This window comes from Gopherus evgoodei, chromosome 5, assembly GCF_007399415.2.
Source record: "Gopherus evgoodei ecotype Sinaloan lineage chromosome 5, rGopEvg1_v1.p, whole genome shotgun sequence".
NCBI classification, from domain to species: domain Eukaryota; kingdom Metazoa; phylum Chordata; order Testudines; family Testudinidae; genus Gopherus; species Gopherus evgoodei.
In genome coordinates, this window is record NC_044326.1 from 113,896,787 (window position 1) to 113,905,079 (window position 8,293).

Here is an 8,293-nt window from a genome sequence, read left to right on the forward strand (position 1 = left end):
AAATGTTCAAATTTTAAATAACAAGTGACATCAAGTGCCTAACTTTAGGCACTCATTTATTTTTTAAAAAAGAGCCTGAAATTGCAATATCATATCTGTAACCAAAAATTCTGGCTCCTTTAAAATACATGAGTCAGGATCAATATAAGTAAATCCAAGTCAGGAGAAGTGCACTGTTAGTAGAAGGTATCACATCTAAACTCTGATGTAGTGGATTACCTTTATAGTCGTTAAACTATTGATGTTTCTCTGGCCAAAAAAAAAGGAAAATGACTAGGGTGTTAACCTGTGAATACATCTGAATATTTTTTTAACTGTTTATGGCAGATGCACAATATTATTACTCTGTTTAGACCTGAGTGGTTAGCTAAAATTGTGAGTCCTGTGGGTTGTTTCAATGAAGAGGGGAAACTGATGATGGAGCTGAGTTCTTTGATGCAATCCTGTTTGTTTTTAAAGGATTACAAAGTCCTGCTCAACATAGGAGAAATCAAGCAACAGAGGAGTTTCTTTGCTCACAGTTCCAAGCCTCTTTCAGCCAGCACTCAGCCTGAATAGCTCTCAAGGCCTTTTCTCAGGGCCATGCTCGCAGTACTTGCTCAGCTGTCTCCTTAGCTTTCTGCCCCTCTTCTGTGATGATGGTTCTTGCTGACTCACTCTCACTGACACACTGCTGTGATCCAGTCAATACCCTGCCCTTGAGTTGATCAAATCACAGTGGAACCCCTCCTTGGGCTGCCTGGCTAAAGCCTACTCGAGCTTTGCATGTGGCTTTGTTTTCAGTAGATGCAGGGGCGGCTCCAGGCACCAGTGCACTAAGTACATGCCTGGGGCAGCAAGCCGCAGGGGTTTCTGTGAGGATGGCAGTCAGGCTGCCTTCGGTGGCATGCCTGCAGGAGGTCTGCTGGTCCCGCGGTTTAAATGGCAATTCAGCGGTGGGTACGCCAAAGGCGTGGGATCAGCAGACCTCCCACCGAAAGCCACCTGACTGCCATGCTTGGGGCTGCAAAATACATAGAGCCACCCCTGAGTAGATGCCCTAATTTTCAACTATCTATGCCATGATGGAGCTCAATTGCTTTTTACATTTGTACTGAAAGAAAGGTGGCTATTTCACCCACCTGTTTCAAAGACATCATACCCACCCCATAACAGTACAAAGAAATAGGACCTGATCTGAAGTTCAAATAGGGCTCTGGAATCAGGCACATAGTGAAGTAGACATATATGCTCCCAAAACAAGTGAAAAGAACAGGGGCGGCTCTAGACATTTTGTCCCCTCAAGCATGGCAGGTAGGCTGCCTTCGGCGGCTTGCCTGAGGAGGGTCTGCTGGTCCGCCGAAGCCACAGGACCAGCGGAGCACGCCTGCAGGAGGTCCACCGAAGCCGTGGGACCAGCAGACCCTCCGCAGGCAAGCCGCCGAAGGCAGCCTGCCTGCCGCCCTCGCGGCGACCGGCAGAGCACCCCCGCGGCTTGCCGCTCCAAGCAAACGCTTGGTGTGCTGGGGCCTGGAGCCGCCCCTGGAAAGGAAAGTGCAGAAAGCAGGCAACTTAATAACACATGTCCTAGAACACTGGTTGAGGAAAGGAATCAAACCTACAGGTTAAATATTGAAAAATTAAGAACAATTTTATAATAAAGGAAAAGCATGACATCTGCTGAATGAAAGCGCGAGGCCTGCACATTACCATGTTGCACAAGGTTGTCTTTTCTGGCTCTTGCAGCCTCTTTGTTTTTTTTTTAATTTATCTTGTTAAGTCAGGAAGTACTGAGGAGCGATTGCCTGCAACCTATGGCTAGAGATAATTATCATGTCCTTCAGAGTGGCCTTCAGTTGCCTAGGAATAGGGTAACCAGATGTCCCGATTTTATAGAGGCAGTCCGGATTTTTTGATCTTTTTCTTATATAGGCTCCTATTACCCCTACCCCCACCCCCGTCCCGATTTTTCACACTTGCTGTCTGGTTATCCTACCTGGAAATTTTCATGAAAGGATCATTTTTAAGCTTATCTAACCAGTTCATTATTTAGTCTACATTTACAAGGGTTTTTTGTGTGCTTTTGCTATACCAATATAGTTGAAGTTTGGTCAGTCTTGTCTGGTTATTCAGACTCTAGCAGTGGCTCCCATTTGTTGCCCCAGTGGGAAACTGCAGCTCTCAAGTCTCATGGTGAACCTGCTCAGTTACAGAATTCTATATTTTTAACCCTTATAAAAAAGCCACTTAGTTTTTGTGGCTTTGTAACATAGCAAGCCAGTCTATAGATGCTATCCTTGTTCATCAATGTCTTTTGACACCCTTGTAAACATCACTTGCATAAATGATGTTCTACAGCAATTAATTTCACAGGTTCCTGCTTATGTACTCTTCATTTTCAAGCTCTGGGGACTGTTTCCCATCTAAGCATTGATGTTCTAAGAGAGACAGTTGGAACTTCTTTATTTTCCCTTTCTTTCCCGTGTATGGTGGTGCTGAATCACCCCTGAGACTTAATGAGCCAACTCCACTGCAGAAGCAAAGCCTTCAGGAGTGCATTAATGCTGCTGCTGGATAAATAGGGGGTGGAAAATAAATGTATAGTATTGGAAGCTGAAGGATGGCAGAAGCTAGTGAACATAGTTAAACAGCAGGAAAATAACATATTACATGTCATAAAGGACACCGTTCTTTACTAATTAGTGCAGTAAAGAGTAGTATGTTGATTCTGAGGATTTGAAATGGGCACTATTACCAAGTCCCTTATGAGCTTGGCATCTTTTACTGGTTATGTGGTAATATTTTTCCAGGCATTCATGTGGGAAAAATAGGCCAGTCACACAAGAGTACTCTGTTTCCCAAGGGAAACTGTGGCCTGCTGTTGCTTGCTACCGAGGTGTTAGCCTCTTTCCGTTTTTTCTTCACTTAGTATTGATGAAAGATTTCAGCTATTAGTGCTATCAGTCAGACATCTTCTACTGATTATAATAAATACTATGTGGACAACAGCAACACATGCAAAATATAAAGGGGACCAAGATAACAAGAAACAGGGAAAGTCCATGATAATCCGCAAAGAGAGAAAATAACCTACCATTATTTCTGAAACCTAGATATTCAAAGAGAAGGAGACAGTTGGGAAGCAGTAATATCGAGATGTTTGGAGTGATGGTACACAGGTGAGAAATGAATTTGCCATGCAATAAGTATTTACAGGGATATTTTCTCTGTTCAGGGTTTTAAATTGTTCTATAAGAAAGTGCAATTTCCTCCTGGACAATGACTGTGTAAAAACAGGTCCTTCCATTCTACTGTTCTGCTCAAAATCATCTCTGTTTGCCTGCTAGACAAGAGCAAGTTTCGTTATGCAAGGATGCCAGACACACAGCTTTGAGAGAGAGAACTAGATTCTCTTTTGGCTTGATCATTATCAAGATTAACTTAAATCTTGTCTACATGGGGGGAAAGTGACCAGCATAGCTATTGCAGAATAACTATTCTGGTATAATTTAAGTATTCTGGAAAAACTCTCCTGCATGTATGCTCTATTCTGGAATTTAAATGATTTTTTTGTGGAATAATTACTTTGCTTCTGAAGTCACTTTTATTTGGGAGCAGTGTGTTCATACAGGAAAGCTATTATGCAATAGCTATGCTAGTTAATTTTCCCACATAGAAAAGATATAAAAATCAAATTTCAAGACCACCTTTGCAACCCTGTTTTCTTCAAATTATTCCCTTATTTACACCAGTGTCATTTCTCTGAGGGCAAAAAGGTTGCATAGACAATGACCATGGGTTTATTGGCAGTAGCATCTAGATATTATAGAGATGGACAGCCTAAGAATATGAGGTTTGGTCTAAACATAATTGTTTTAGTAATATAACTGTTGCAGTTAGGGATGTGATCTTTTTTTCTACTGAAATAGCTAAATTGGTACAGCCTCTAAGCCGGATGCAGTTGTACTGGTATAACAGTGCCTTGTAGTTTACTCCTCTTCCCAAACATGAATAGCTACATAGGTAAAGACACTTCTTATTCTGTATAGTTGTCTGTCTACAGTAGTGAGATTGTACAGGCTAAACGATACCAGTTTAACTAAAGTAGTACAATTCTTGTGTGTACATAAGATTTGACCAATAGATTTTTGGGACAATGGGATTACACAAGTGTAACTGAAAGCAGCTTTTGGCCTGTAGAACCTTGATAGTGCACAAATGAAAAGTAATACCTAGCTCTTATATAGTGTGTTTTTCCTTCAGTAGCTCTGAGCCCATTTTACAGATGGGGAAACTGATGCACAGGAAAGTGAAGTGTCTTTCTTCAAGTACCCAGGAGGCCAGTAGCAGAGCCAAGAGTAGAACACAGATCACTAGAATCCTAGTCTAGTTCTCAGTCCACTAAAATAATGTAATTTAACTTTCAGATTTCAAGCTAACCCCATGGTAGCGGGGTTAGGAAAAAATCACCTTTGTCTTGCATGTAAATTTGGCAAATGTGATCTGGAAATCATTGGCTTTCTCCCCAGTGTTATTACAGAATATTATTCTTGCATGCACCTCTCTTGTTCCCTGCCCTCCGGTAACACTCTTCCCCTGGAACACACTCTCTCTCCCGCTCCACAACCATTCTTTGTTCAGTTGAAATAACCATAACTGCAGTATTGTATTGCATTATATTGCATTGTATCGTACTAATACTTAACAACGAGCTATGGTACATCACAGTAACAAACTTAACATAAATCTATAAAAGTAGCTAACTATGTCTACTTTGTTTTCTATATTATTAAGTAACATCAACAAATTATATTTGAGTATGGACCAAACAAATGTAACCAAACTTTAAAAAAAAAATCAGGTTTTTCCTTACCCTAATCCTGCAGTGTTTGGGAGAGATGATAATGGATACAGCCTTGTAATTTACTTCTCCAGAAAAGTCCATAAAATAGCCATATTTGACTGGCTAACTTATTGTTTTCTTTCCTTGCTGCTTGTGTAATCAGCTTCTCTGCATCCTCTGTGTCATCCAGGCACCTGGACCTGAAGGCAGCACCGCAGCTAGCAGCAGCAGCAGCGCAGAAGTACTGATGGTATGGTAATGGGACCTGCAGGATTCCAGTCCTGTGCAGGGCTCTACTACCCTTTTCTGTTTTTTTTATCCACCCCATTCCCCCCTTCCACAAGACCAGCTTTGCTCCTTGAGCAGCTGCTCCACTTGCCCCACTCCATTTATGGCTCTGATGGATACAACCGCGTTGATAATTTTAAGAAAAACACATTTCAGAGCAAAAAACAGAGATTTTTCTTTACTTTCCTAACTGATGTGGCAGAGGTGCTGGTGCTATGAATTGCCATATGTAGTTTTGCCAGGGTTCAGGCCCGAACAAATTAAGCACTGCCTTGGAGACTGTTTTTGTATGAAGACTGGGATATTTTTACTCTACTAAATGTAATCAATTGCTTGACAAACATGGGCAGATATGTTCCTTTGATCAATTAAGGACACCATATGTTTATGCAGACATAGCGGTACTTTCCAAAGTCAGACGTTTTACAAGACAATCTGATACTTTAATGATCAGATGCATTTCACACTTCAAATAATTATCTAACAGAGGCAGATCATCTATAAACCATGCAGTACTTTAAAAAGTCCTATGAGAATCAAACCTTCACAGCCCCATTGGGGAAGCCCCCCTACAGTTGCTAGGAGAGGTTCTCTCTTTCCCATTGCCAGTCCAGTCAACTTCAAGAAGGCTTCAGCTTTGTGCTCAAGTCTGGGAAAGGCTTATCAGTCCTACAGTGGGTATTAGAGAGGCCAAAATTATTTCCAAATCCATCCCCTACAAAGGATGCCCTTTCAGAAATAAACCTAGATACCTTGCTAGTCTTAGAGAAGGAGATGAGACAAAACTTTAGAGTGAGTGCCAACAGAAAACTCCAGGACTGGTCAAACTGTGTGTTTTCAGTTCCCAAGTCCGCTGGGGTACACTGTCCAGTTCTAAACCGAAAGCCCTTAAATCTCTTTATGGCTTCCCAACTGTTTTGCAGCGAAAGGCTCAAAGCCATGGTTTACAATGGGGGTTTCCAGCAAATACTAGATCCAAGGAAAGCCTCTGGTAGCTTGGATACATGGTTATGCTGTGGGAGATTCCTAAGAAGTTATACCAGCTACAGGTGACTTCCTGGAAAGCAATATTGTACAGTAGGAGGGATTGGGAATTGAGTCTGTACATTGCTCCACGGATTTTCACCTCATTTATGAGATCCATTCCTCATGTCCTAAAATTCTGGGAGTGAAAATGATAATTTATTTAACTGTCTTGATTTCAGCATAACCAGAAGAACTCCTAAAGTAGGTTATTGTGCTTAAACTCCATTCAGAAGGGCAGTCGACTTTCTAGTAAATCTAGAAAAATCTATATTAAAACTGTAACCTGGGCAGCCGCCTCCTGAGCACCCTGAGCTCAGTTCAAAGGTAGTTCAAAGAATCCCCTACTGGGGTCTAATTCATTGAGTCCTCAGGTGTACATTGGCCCTCTGGTCCCCAACCCCAGTTCAGTTCTCGTTCCTGATAATCCAAGAGTCTTTCAAAAATAAAACACAGACTCATACAGGCTTCATCCCAGTTTCAGCTGAGCACAGCCCTGCCTCCCTGCATGACTGTTGTTCTGCTTTCCAGCACCTCCAGCCTGGAGTTTGTCTTTCTCCACAGACCTTTCCAGCTGGGTCTTTGCGGTTTCTCCCTTGCTTGGACAGGATCTCTCCCATACATCCCTGCTTGGAGAGCTCTTCTCACTCTCTCCTGCTTCTTGAGCTTTTCCTCCTGCTGACTCAGGGCCCTGCAGGATTCTTCTTTCCCCCTGCAGTGTTTCTACAGCTTCAGTTTCTTGAGCATTCCTTCTTCACTGCAACTTCCTGCTCCTTTTTGTAGAGAAATCATTTGATTCTTCTCCAGGAGGAGAGGCTGATCCTGTAATCAGAGTTGTCTTAGCTCCCAGCTCTCCATCCCATATGGCAAGCCACCCTGTTACAAACACCTTCACCCAGATTTTACTTACTGAGATCCACAGTAGATTCCAGGTAGGGATTAAATTCTAATAGAGTATTTCCCAGAGCTTCCCACAGCTGTCCCCAACATATTATAAAAACTCTAGGGCAACTGAAAATATTTACCAGATCTTTGCTGTGGACAGCTCTGGCTCAATTTAAGCCCCGATGGAGACTTGATTCTAAACCTTCACAGTGCCCAGTCCAAAAGGAGTTGACAAATATGTGTCAGGATGTGATGCATGATATTCCTCTTCTCTCAGAGGTGCCAGTGTATTTTATGTTACATCTAGGTAATGGGGGAGAGGTATTTTCCTTCAAGTTTTATATTCAAGATGTTAAGTCTATTCATAGGTTTTCACTATGTTTCTATAATAAAACACTTTACCTTTGCTGAACATGTTAAAGTTTTGTTTACATTTTCCAGATGCCTTAGTCTTTCACCGTTAAACATCAAGTAGGCACAGAAGATAAGCTGTTCTCAGAGACATCAAGAAAATGTGTTACCTTTAAAGCAACAGTGAATAGATTATGCCAATCCATTGATGTGGTTTCTTTTTAAAATTTGTGACAGATGTCAATAATATTTTTTTCAGAATAAGTAGTATGATACAATATGTTGCAACCTCTATTACAAATTATATCAGTATATGTTGATGAATATGTAGAAGTATTATGTATTTAGCTATCACAATTAGGATATAAATGTGACAGACTATACTCGTATGTTCACTACTTTTACAAAACAATAATAAATTTTATACAAAGTATGCCTTGTGAGGTATCATTTGAAAACTCATAATTCGCTGACCTTCATTGTCCTGGTAAAATGAGTGGCAACATTGTATGTAAATTAAGATTCTACTGTGTGATGTTACTAAGTCATATTCCAAACATAGATCATTGTTGCAACCAGGGTCCTTTCATTGCACGAGGTCTTGTACAGAGGATGTCAAGTGGGGTGTCTATGGAAAGGTTGTAGTTTGCTGGTTATGATTATGCTGTCTGTATGTGTGTATCATTTTTGTATTTGAAGTTTGAATATTGGCTATGTACTTGTATCTCAATGTGTTTGATTCTAAGTAGCCTCAGTGAATCATTTGGTCAGCTTCTTGAGAAAGGACTATTCTCAGTAAGTGCCCAATCAAGAAACACTTAACTGACAATGGACTTTGGGAGATGCCAATACACATCTGAGTTTTCCTGGGAGTGTTCAAACTAACATGTAAACAATGGCGTCGGCCTACAAAACGCTGAATCA

At 41.2% G+C, this 8,293-nt stretch overlaps 1 long non-coding RNA gene across 1 annotated transcript in view; it reads left to right on the forward strand.

Annotated features, from left to right (window-relative positions):
- Nucleotides 1-7,826, forward strand: part of LOC115652509 — a 25,970-nt gene extending 18,144 nt beyond the window's left edge. The window contains exons 6-7 of the long non-coding RNA XR_004000664.1: nt 3,093-3,158; nt 5,013-7,826. This is a non-coding gene — a long non-coding RNA (uncharacterized LOC115652509). The remainder of the gene's footprint in view (nt 1-3,092; nt 3,159-5,012) is intronic.
- Nucleotides 7,827-8,293: the final 467 nt, after the last annotated feature.